The sequence below is a fragment of the Gallinula chloropus genome (assembly GCF_964237585.1).
Source record: "Gallinula chloropus genome assembly, chromosome: 3".
Lineage (NCBI taxonomy): Eukaryota > Metazoa > Chordata > Aves > Gruiformes > Rallidae > Gallinula > Gallinula chloropus.
This window is the reverse complement of record NC_140087.1, coordinates 99,901,343-99,913,901: the sequence shown is the minus strand read 5'-3', so window position 1 is coordinate 99,913,901 and position 12,559 is coordinate 99,901,343. Positions and strand designations below refer to the sequence as shown.

Below are 12,559 nucleotides of genomic sequence, written 5' to 3'. Positions count from 1 at the left end.
CAGCTTGTAACTGTGGTCCATTTGATATCTTTTGTTTTCTATTTGACTTAAACATCTGATATGTTGACTCCTAAGTGAGTCCTTAAATCTTTTGCTTTGAAAGTAATTTATGACATATCATAGTAATAACGAGGATTTTACTCTAGTAAAAACCAGTACAGGTGGTTTAAAGATAAAAAGGAAGTTGAAGGAATTTGTAATTGCTCTTTTGCTAGGCTTATTTTGGTCTTTTATTTAATATTTATGTGAAAGAAAACAAATTAAATCAAAGCAGTACATAGTCTTAATAGCACCATAAAATTTTCTTTTTAAATTTCCTGTTATGAGAAAAAACACTTCCAACATTAACAAGAACATTTTCTGCTATTAGTGTGTAAAACAGAAAAAAGAAGATGTATTTGATAGTGAAGCAGGAGGAAGGGCAAACAGCAAAAAGCATCACATTATTTTTCAGATGGCAATTCAAAACCTAAAACATCATGTATTTTTTCATGACTCTTTAGTTTTATGTAAGGTATATCCACCTTCCCCAAACTTTTCTCTATGTCCTGCTGTGAATTTGATGGTTTCTTGGTAGATTATGATGAGACACTGACAGCTCCATAGCAAACTCCCAACTTTACTGTCTACTCATCTGAAAAGCTGCCTGAAAAGTTATAACTGCATCCTCCCACCATCGCATCTTCACATACATAATGTTTAAATAAGTAAAGTCTTACCGTATTACTAGTATTATAAATTACAGAAAATCAAACAATGACAGGAATCTGCCTCTCAATTATATAATCTAGTCCAAATTAAACTTAATGAAAAAGAAAATAATGTAGAAGAAAGTCAGGTAGCATTATCATTTTAGTGGTACAACATACAGTGCCACTAATGCACTGTTTTTTACTCTCGAATCATACTTTTTTCAAAATATTAAGTTTTATCATACATATTTTAAATTTACTCATTAGCTATTACACTAAAACAAGTCATCTTTTGCAAATGTTCATTCATTGAAAGAATGTTTCATTCAATCAGCTAAAAAGTATCAGGATTTTAAAGAAACTAACATTCTAAAATTTAATATTGGATTAAAAGCCAGTTAAAATCAGTTCTATTTCTCTTTTAAAGGCACAATCTTAAAATCTTAAATGTTCATCATTTCAATATTGCAATGGATTCAAGACAAGCATATACTTAGACCTAAAGAATATTCCATACGAATTCCAATTTTTCCATCATAAAATTTATTTTAGAAGTAATATTTGGAGGTGGGAGAGAGGAAGAATACTCTTTGTCATGAAGCAAATCTATACACTATTCATTAATGGTTATTAAAAACACTATTTTAGAACTTAGGTATTACAATGAAGTACATAAAGCATTATCTAGACCGAGTGGGGTGGTTGTTTGGTTTGGTTTGGGTTGGGTTGGGTTTTTTTTGCCTGAGGAGTATTAAAACACACAGTATCATAATTGAAACTATTCCCCTTCTGTTTTATGGTGAACCCTATGAAATAATTCACCAGAGAAGTTACATTCAGCTTACATTATAACAATTTTGCTTATATTTCATGCTACCAATGTTTATTTAAACTTAGGTTTTTAACCTTATGAATGCTATATATGAATCAGGTTATGTGTAGGTTAAATAAATGTGTTCACACTGAGATATAACTGACAGAAGGAAATATCTTTTTACCTCCTCATTTTATTTCTTACCCATAAAAGAGGGAAAAATAAAAAGTCCTAAAATCTCATTGCTCTTTGGAAATTATGAAAAATTCGGATGTGGAAGCCTGTTTCTCTCTACTTTCTTTGAATATCCCCGAGAATTCCTGCTTCTGGGGATCTCTATTTAAGAATCCTTTCATGAAAATAATTCTTTAATCATTTTACATTACACACAAAAATATGTATTTCATTCTTTGCTACTACGTTTTTTCCTATTATTGCTAATCACTGTCAACCAAGTCTAATTCTTTCACTGGAAATATAAATTAGTAGTCTGTAAGGGAAAGTTTGTAAACCATACAGCCGACGGACATGAAGTGTTAGAAAAATATTAAGCTTGAATTGAATGAGCTCATATGTCTGTATTCACAATGCAATTCTTTGTTACAAAAATTAGTACAGCTCTCAGAAGCAATGCACACTGCATCCAAATTAATTCTGTTTCTTAGGCAATTAGAGGTGGTATAGTGTTGTGTAGATGCTGCTGCAAAGCTTCTGCATCATCTGCATAGTTATAAGTTGCCTTGCACAAACATATTGTTGAACTCAAACCCTCTACATATGTATATGCTTAACATCTGAAATTACATCTGTATTGCTATGAAGTACAGAATACTATCACCTGCTCTCTAGCATGAGGCCAGCAGAAAATGGCCACATCTACCCTGTTGTGTTCTGCACCCAGGTGAATTTCTCATCAGGAATGGTCCTGCTGTCCATGCCATCCCCTGAACCATGCTCCCAAAAACTTCCTGTGGGTGAGATACTTGGTTCAAATGAAAATTTTTTTGCATAATCTTCTTAATTAGTAGAGCCAACTAAGTTCCCATGCACAGGCACTGTTTAGTTTAAATGTATATCTACATTTACCTTCAAATTTGGAAATGACTGTTTCACAATCATTCTGTTTAGCTAAAATTGCTATTGTATGGTACTGTAGTTTTGACACTCAGCTTCACAGTAACACAATGCAACTATTGTCACCTACCATATTGCAAAATGATTTTCAAGGATCTATGGAATATTTGTGCTGGTACAGAACTGAACTCTGGTTTTCTGAGACCCATGTCTATGCTCTAATCATTACACCATTTTGCAATGAAACTGCACAGTGAAAACCAACTACAGAAAAATAACACTTTTCTGTTCTACTGACATCTACATATCTTAACAATCATCTTGATTACCAGCAAGAACAGCTCTTTCTTTAAATAATCTCTATATAAAAAAAAAATGGAAATCTATTCTCTTATGACTGTAAAAATACTCTAGAATAAAAGCTAAAAATCCTATAACAGTTCAAAGATTAATCAATATCAATTTATCAATCATACTCAAAATTTTTCAGTATTATAAATCTTATCCTGCTGCAATTAAGACTCCTCTCTGCACTCACACAGATCCACAGTACAGGTGCATGGTCAGTAGTATGAATTTAATATTACCTATGTTTGTTTTAATTCATTACTGTGGCATTAGAAATGGACTATGTACAGCTTCAACAGTACATATACCCTTACAGTGAGATTTTATTAACAAAATACCATAAAACTAGTGGAAATTTGCATGTGGACACATACTACTGGACTATTATCAAAGCTGAAGTACAAGATTCATATTGTTTATCTACCTAAATTATTTTTTTTGTTATCTCAAGATTTCTATTACAAAAGTTCTTTAACTGCAATACTGAATGCTTCCTTTATTTCTAGATCAAATTGATAAACTGTTTTGTTTTAAAATAAACAGTGAAATACTGGACAGAATAAAATACCATAAAAGTAAAAAGCAGTAAAATAAACAGTGAAATGAATTTGTTCACAAGAAAGATTAAAAACATTTTTTTCACTGCAACATATTGAAAATAACTCTTATTGCACTCAAATATGCACTGGCTTAATTGAAACAGAACATTGAAGCTATTTGCCCCAATACTTTCAATTTTGATATCGGAATATTCTATTGAAATAGAAGAAAAATCAGAAGCATACTGAAAAATTCACATCTATTGAAGATTTGCGCATTCATGACGAGTCATTTTCAAAAATTCTTCCCATCCTACAGGTTACTCAAGCATTTCCTTAGGTTTATTTTTTAGCATGCATTCATATCATCTGTCACTTATTTATTGCTATTGAAATTATTAAAATAAACCAGAAGACAATATAACTACTCAAAGTTGAAACTTTGGTTGAATGAGTAAGCATGCCAAGTTAGCTTCTGAAAAGCCAGTATTAGAAATTAAGAACAGACAATTTTGTTTCATAAAGATATGCTGCCCTAAAGCTACCTAAAAATCAATTCTAACTGAATTATATTTGAAACACAATAGGGAGAATAGAAAACCTTAATTCTCCATGCAGACCAGAAATGTTCAAGGAATATATTACAGTCTCAAAGTATCAATTTGCCTGTATGATAGTTTTATTCTTGAACCAGTCGTATCTGTTTAGTCAACTCAGTGATGAATAAAATACAAGTCACTGAATGCCTAATTTATCACATGTGAAGTTTTAGCAAATAATAATGCAAGGAATAGTATCCCTCAAGCTAAAAAGTAAACAAAATTATGCCATTTAACATCAGCTACGGACACACACACATGCGAGCACACACACACACAGAAGTGTGCTGTTGCTCAGAAGGGATGCAGTGAGGAATACTTTAGAAAAGGGTTTGAGTTGGCCAGCATACAGAACTAAGGCAGTAGTTTCCCTGATTGCCTTTCACCCTGGGGACTCAATTGTAAATCACAGTGAGAGTAGACGGAGATTGCTTTCTCTCAATGACAGCTGTCAAGGGTTACATGGGAAATGAATTCTGGCACTCTCAATTTAGTCTGTTGAGAAAAGCAGGAGAATGCTTTAAGTCTGCCCTGATGACTTTGGAACCTCACACTGAATAGATTCAAACCCTTGAGGACAAAGAAGTGAAAAGACCATGTCAGGGTCCTTTAGGCAGTTTTCTGTTAAAAAGTTGAATGATTGTCAAAATGTACATCACTCACAGTATTTCATTTCTTGATCTCACTTTTTTTTTTTCCTTGACAGAAACAATGTTAAGTTGCTTTTTTAAAATTTCACACCTATTCAACTCTGTTTTTAAACTTTTTTATTTGAAAAGTATTGTATTAATGTTGGTAACTGGAACATGTCTAGGGATTGGAACTCAGAGTGAATAAAAGTAAAGAACTCACTCTGACTTCATGACAAATTCTAAGAAAAGCTGGCTACAGAAAAGAAGGCGCTGCTTGTGAAAATATCATTACAAAATTTAGTCTATGGAATTTTAGTAAAGTTCAGTGCAAAGTGAAGAATATACAACAATGCTAACTGTTCAGTGAAGTAAAGCAAAAAAAAAACAAACCAGAAACCCAACAAATGAACAAATGAACTAAAATATTTATTTTAGGAAGCAGCATATTTTCTGATTTTACATAAATTATTAAAATCTATCCAAAATCTAAGGTCCTGACATCATGTTTCTAGTTAACCTAGACCAAGAAAATATTCACTGTAATTAATGTAGTAAAAATGCTATTGATAATAGTGCAGTATAAGCAAGACCTTAACTAACATTAATAAATTCAACAAGATGAGTAGTTCATAAGTGCTTATGTGTGAGATGAAAAGCTAAGATACATATCAATTTTAATTGCATTGCAAACTATTCATAGAATCATAGAATGTGTAAGGTTGGACAGGACATTTAGAGGTCATCTAGCCCAAGCTCCCTGCAGTAAGCAGGGACATCTTCACTTGATCAGGTCACTCAGAGCCCCATCAAGCCTGATCTTTAATGCCTCTGTGGATGGGGCCTCCACCATGTCACTGGGCAACCTGTTTCAGTGATCCACCGCCCTGATACTTTTTTCCTATTATCCAACCTAAATCTCCCCTTTTCTAGTTTAAATCAGTTACCAATTGTCCTATTGCTACACGCCCTATATCGCCAAACAGTCTTTCATTGTTATAAAAGCCCCTGTCAGTCTTGTTTTCTGTCAGAAAATTTCTGCCATTGTGCTCTGCTAACTAGCTAACTCTATACTAAAATAAAATGGAAGAAGAATGTTAAAAGAAATTCCATGAAGTTGCAGTTATTTTTTAACCTTTGAACTGCATTGTTCTGATTTTCTAAAACAATTCCTTTTATTTGAACATCAAATTGAGTAACTTAAAAAATATGCATTTGTCTCTTGCATATGTATGAAATCTCTTCTTCCTATTCCATCCCCAGCATGAACCCAGGTGTTACACTAGCAGATACATCTGAAGATTCTTACTTGTTTTAGCTCTCCAGATGTGTTGCCTATACATAAATTCATTTGTGGGTAACATGTACAAGCAGTACATTTTCTCATAATAATATGAACAGTGGGGACATGTCTTAAAGTCTTTCTCTAGATTTTTTTTTTAATCAGGCATTGTTTTTCACATGTAAGAGGAAGTTTATTTAGTTGCCCAGGAGATGTTTCCATTACCTTTTGAGATGTTTTTGCCTGATCTCCAGGCTGGTGCCAATCCAAAGAGGCAGAGGAGTAACTTTAAATCCTGTATCATCTCTACCAGTTTCAGGTAAATATTTCAGATGTTGTATGGCATCTCCCATGGCACCTCACCACTTTATTCAGGAAAATTTACACAAGTTCTAATTATAATAATATCAACATGATGTCAACATGAACAGATTAGATATATCTAATATTCAAAGTATGCAGAAGTCCCAACAAAGGCCTCTGACTTTGGAAAATCCAAGCAAAAAAACCCACAAAATTTTCTCTGCTTATATCAATCCTTGACACCATCATAGATGGAAAACTGCATAGATTCAGAGTTACTTTATCTTTGAGAACTGGTCATCATACTCAGTCTCTTCCATCCTTCTATCAGCTGTCATCAGAAAGGTTATTTTTCTTGTCAGCGAAGAAGTGGAACATATTATGACTGGTTCAAATGATATACTCACTAAAGAAAACATGATGAAATTGACAGTTCCTTGTAGATATCATATTCTTGGTACAATAAAAAGTCTGACTGAACTTTTCAAGAATCTATCAGTAATGAGATAAAAGAGAAAAGACTTTCAATTTAGAAATTCAGTAAAAAACCAAGATAAATGAACTAAGAGAAACATGAATTATTTATTGCTACCAAATAGCATGGATTCAGTGACAGAGACTAGAGAATGTGAGCTAGCTCAAATCTCTGCAATCTTGCCAGATGGATCTTCCCAGTAAAACAAATTCTGTTTTTAGGAAACATGTTTTTAGTAGGAGAAAAGCTCTTAAATCTTATTCAGAAGAAGATATAGTGGATTCTGAAGGGAACATTAGCAATGGATATAAACTTTTCCTGATACAGATTATGAATCTGACACAGCTTTAAGAACTGGCAGCAGGTCATAGAACAGTTTATCCAGTGCCAAAGCAAAGAAAACATAGAAAGAAAAGCTTCTTGCAAAACTTTGCAGTCTAAAACATGTGGTGAATTGTGGTTAATACAGCAGTTCTTACTTCAAGAATAATATGAGAGATGACCTGCAGTTCAATCAGGAGTGCAGAGCCCTGATTCAGTTCTCATTTGGGTAGTTAACAATTATGAAAAGTAGAAAGTGCAAAGACTGCCTTTCTGTGCTTCCAAAGACAAAACAGAAAAGGGAAAAAAATTGATACTGAATATGTTTTTTTTGACATTTGAGATTTTCATAGCTAGTTCTGGGGTAGGACAATTAGACTGCACTAACTCCTATTCAGGCAGATCTGATAAAGAGAAGATAGATTTGGCTATTGGAACTTTTTGAAGCCATTTAATGCCAGTTCAAAGGCAAGTAGACTGACTATTTGACATTCCTTTGACAAATAAATAACTGCAAAGATATGAGTCCATGAGGAGATTAAAAGGTCCTATTTCAACAATTTTAAAACCATACTTCAGTGATCTCAACATTCGAGAAAAGACTATTGCAAATATTTTATTAAAGGATTAAATCTAATTTTAAAATCTGATAGTATTGTGCCAGTAATTAAAAATGTTGGACTTTTTTTACCACACAGTCTCTCAATATCACAACAGGCCATTTTTTTACCTCTTAAAGAAGGAGTAGGAACACTGGTGTTTTAATAATTCTATTACCTCAGAAGAGAGAATCAAAATCCAATATTAAAAAAATAGTTCATCTTAAAGGATTGAAAGTTTTACTTGCTGTGCCAAAGCAAGTTGCCAGAACAGTGGAAAACTGATATATTGTGTCTATCACCAATGAAATATTTTTAAAATTTTCAGAATAACAGCATTCTGGAGTAGGGGAGTAATACTACTGTAAAGCAGTTCAGTCTTTTCAGAGCGTTTATGATATACAGACAAATTTAAGCACTTTGTTTCATACGAGTCTTTATCATATGGCTGTGGAGTAGAATATATGATCTTTTGTGTGCTCTGCTTTTTATAAGGCAAAAAATCTTACGTAGTTTCTTCGGTAAATTTCCTGCCAGCAATTTATTAGTTACCCTACTACTGATGCGATAGATTGAAGCAATGCATCATTGCAAAAGAGCACCTGAGGACTGCCTAGCTTTATTTTCTGAAAATGCTTTTTCCCATATATACATAATAGCTGAGTGGCAAAATCGAAATAAATAAATAAAATGAAGTAAAGTAAAATAAAATAAAATTAAAATAAAATAAAATAAAATAAATCTTCTGCATAGCTTCAAGCAGTAATCTATATTATGTAGTAAGTACAAGTAGAGTCTCAGTGAAGTGAAGCCAAGTTCATTATCGACTCAAGTGAACTCAACCGAGGTTTGAAAGAAAGGTCATACGTAAAATCTCTGTTGAATTAAATTATACAGGTTTGCCAGAAACATCAATCGCTTCCCAGCAGCATATTTAAGGAGCTGGAATATTTACTTACTTTCCTCAGAAATTTATAATTCATCACTAACAATGAACTTTAATAGAAATGTTTTTTCACCCATTTCACATGGCTATTTTAGAGGGAAAGGCATCTGCCAGAAGTGATGTTACTTGCTTTAGGTAAGTTCTAATAATTTAATGAGTAAATTTGATATAAGCCATTTACTTGGTAGAATTTTGTTTGTTTCTTTGTTTGTTTTTAGTTATGGATGTAAAATTTTAATTTCAGCATGATTTCATAAGTGAACTTTATTTCAATAAATCTAACCAATATAGACATTTTTCTCTTCTTGCATGTAAACAATGCCATTCATGATTAATTTACCTATTTTTTTGGCAAAATCCTTCTCTAATAATTCTGAACTATGCAGGTTTATTTTTTAGTCCAAACTATATCAAATTATAAATATACCCTCATAATTATAATAAAAATATATTACGACAATTTTCACAGCACCCAAAATGTAAAAATCTGAACTTGTGGATTAAATTCTGCTCTCAATAAAATAATGTAAATCTAATTATGCTATGTGGTTATAAGGAGGCAGTTTACAGAAGAGAAGATTCCCAGGAGAATTAAACTAGGTAGATGCATGCAGAGAAGTCTTCTTGGATCAGATGATGTAAGTTACAGGCTCATAATATGGTTACATTTTACCTTAGTCTGTGAGAATATGTTTTAATCTGAAAAATTTGCAATCTGCTTGCTTTTGTTAACAGTGTTATGTTGTAGCCTAAACCACTGGGATCAGAAGGAAGAGTCTGGAGATGCCACATACCGTCTCAGTAAGATTCTCCAAATACTTCTGTCCAAGTCTTTAGTCATAAATTATACAGAATTATTATTACAGACCAGTTATTAAGCTTTGTCCAGTCAGGTTTTGAACACCAGCAAGAACGGGGGCTCAGCAACCTCTCTGGGCAATCTTTTTAGGTGTTTGACTACCTTCACAGTGAAAAAGCTTTTCCTTATGTTTCAGTTTGTGCCCTTTGCCTCTTGTCCTTTCATTGCACACCACTGAGAAGTCTGGCCAACTTTTATTACACCATCCTTTATATAAACACTGGTAAGACTCCTCTGAGACTTCCCTCTCTAGGAAGAACAATCCCAGCTGTCAGTGTCTCCTCAAATCACAGTTGAGTCCATAGAATGCTAGAATCATAGAATGGTTTGTGTTAGAAGGGACTTCAAAGACTGTCTAGTTCCAGCCCCCTGACATGACCAGGGACACCCTCCACTGGACCCAAAAATCCCATCCAACCTGGCCTTGAAGACTTCAAGGGATGGGGTATCCACAGGGGGGAACCTCTTTCAGTGCCTCATCACCCTCATAGAAATTGCTTTTTTCTTAATATCTAATCTAAATCTACCCTTCAGCTTTAGACAATTACCTATTACTACGTCATGAGGGAATTTTGTGTTTCTATTCAATATATTTAGAAAAGGGCAGAAAACACGTCAGAGAGAGCGGTAGGGCATTAAAAAAATAAAATAGTGAGAAACAATAGAGGGAACACCAAGGTTAGAGGAGAAGTTAGTCCATGGGGGAGCAGATATTCTCTGCAGTTAAAGTAGGATGCACACCAGAGCAGATGGATACTCCTAAAGGAATTGAAGCCTGTGGACAACCCACACAAGAGAAGAGGAAAAGCTTGAAAAAGAGGAAACAGAGGAGAGAAAACACTTCATACTGACTGCAAGGTCAACCCATCAGACAAAATAAGACACAATGCTAATTCTAAAGATAATTAATACAACATTTTAAAAATTCATGAAATTGAAATAAAATATTCAAAATTTCCTGATCAAAAAAGGCATGTAGAAGATCAGTGGTATATAAATACTCTAATGCTTAAAATGAAGTTGATATTATCTCATCTACTCCTTTTACACTACAACTAAATAATCTTTTAGTGCACAAATACATTTATAAGTTATTTTTGCTCAAGAGAGTATATTTCTCTATAGCACCCAAGAGTAGGATTTCTTGGAGGAACTCAAAATTTATGACCTATTTTTTTTAAAAGAGTTTAAATATCATCACAGATTTCAAGGTTGATCACCTTGAATCTAGAGAAACTGCAATCTTTGTGATTTATCTTGTTTGCAAATGTCAGTCTGGAGTTCAACGCTGATGAGCTCAACACTCATGTAGTAGCTTGACCACCTAATTTTTTCTCAATATTTGTGACTTTCTTACGTTCAACCAAGGCTCGGAGATACAGAACTGATTCTTTACTTCTTGTACATCTTAATGTTTCTAATATCTAAGAAAACAATAGTGACATGTAAGTAATTCTTAACAGTTTTAATTGTATTTAAATAAAATTCTTGCTGACACACAAGATAGCAAAGAATCTAGTTACTTCTTTTATGTTGTGATTACATTCTCCTAAATCACACAACAACAAATTTTCAAGTATAGAAAAATTAAATTCCTATACTGACCACTGTTTTAGGATGTAATAATTTAAAGACTTAAGTTACACTGATTTTTATAACATCTAATCTATATTGATTAGCTTTCCTAAAAAATTGTATGCTTTGTAATACAAGCCTAGAATGAGGCACCAGGGAAGCAGTAGGTGACAAGATCAGGTGAGTCCTCACGTTTCACAGTAGAAGAAATACAAATAAGTAACTGAATAAAACCTGTTTCTGTAGAGAAAGTATTCAATTAAGGGAAGAATGAAAAGGCTCAGAGTGAAAGGTAAAAGTCCAACTTTACATCATCTGCATGAAACAAAACTACATACTCAGCAACTCCATTCTGATAGCAGTTTGCTGTTCTTAAGTGAATGGACCTTGGCAGACTTGCCCTTCCATTTATCTGGTGAGGATGTCTCAAGCTGTAGCTCTGTATGTAACTCAGCTCATAAATAGGGCTGAACTTCAGTAAAATCAGGCATTGAATCTCTGCCTCTGACAGTCAAAACAGAACAGATCTGGACTGCATCTACAGAATATGTTAAAAAAATGTATTTTCAATAAAGAAAAACCTTACTTAAGTCCTTCACAGATGAGATAGAGGAGTTTGTTCAGTAAAATCTAGCAATACAAAAGAGTAAAAAAGGGGGGAAAAGTACATGAACCTAAATAGGAACAGTTTGCAAATTCCTGCTTCTCTGTTCCAATAATTATATTGCTGTGCTAGTTAATACACTTGAATAGATTCTGAGGGTAGTGACTGAGGGAATTGCCATCTCTGTATTGTTTTAATGAGAATGAAAGATCTAATTCCACACACACTGAGCTTGAAATTGCATCAGCTCTCTGAAACAATATGATGAGCTAATCACCAAAGATAATTACTATTCTTAGGAACAACCATTGTAATACAATATGATTTTTAATAAACCAACAGGTGGAGATAATAAAGCTACCAATACCTGGAGTGAACTTCTTTTACATGATTTTTAGTCCTAATGTTAGTATCCTTAGGACAACTTTTCTGACTGCAATTTCCTTTAGCTTATTAAAGACAAGCTACAAAGGAAGAAAAGTATAGCACTTGCGTTGATTTAACATATAAGTGATCATTTTTTCAGTGAAAGAAAATATTCGAGAAAAGCTTACTAGCCATTGCATTTCTGGAGATGTTATTTCATCTGCTTTAGTATTAACCCACTTTTCAACAAGCTGTCTAGCTTTGACCAGTCTAATCAGAGAGAACAATAGAATTCCAGACTTGTATTCTCAACAGTGGAAGATGAGATACATTAGAAAATGTATTTTAAATTTTTTAAGTAATCTTTAGTGTCTTAATCTTACAGTCAGCATTCAGGCATGAGATACATTCCATGTAAATTAACTGAAAAATTCATCAACCTTAGCCTCTTTTATAGCCAGAAGATACTCATAAAATCACAGAACGATTTGGGTTGGAAGGGACCTTAAAAATCATCTAGATCCAGGCCCATGT

At 33.4% G+C, this 12,559-nt stretch overlaps 1 protein-coding gene across 1 annotated transcript in view; it reads right to left on the bottom strand.

Moving 5' to 3' along the window:
- CSMD1 (CUB and Sushi multiple domains 1) overlaps positions 1 to 12,559 on the bottom strand; it is a gene marked incomplete at both ends in the record, with an annotated part of 1,089,811 nt that overhangs the window by 39,883 nt on the left and 1,037,369 nt on the right. The gene's annotated exons all lie outside the window — the stretch shown is intronic.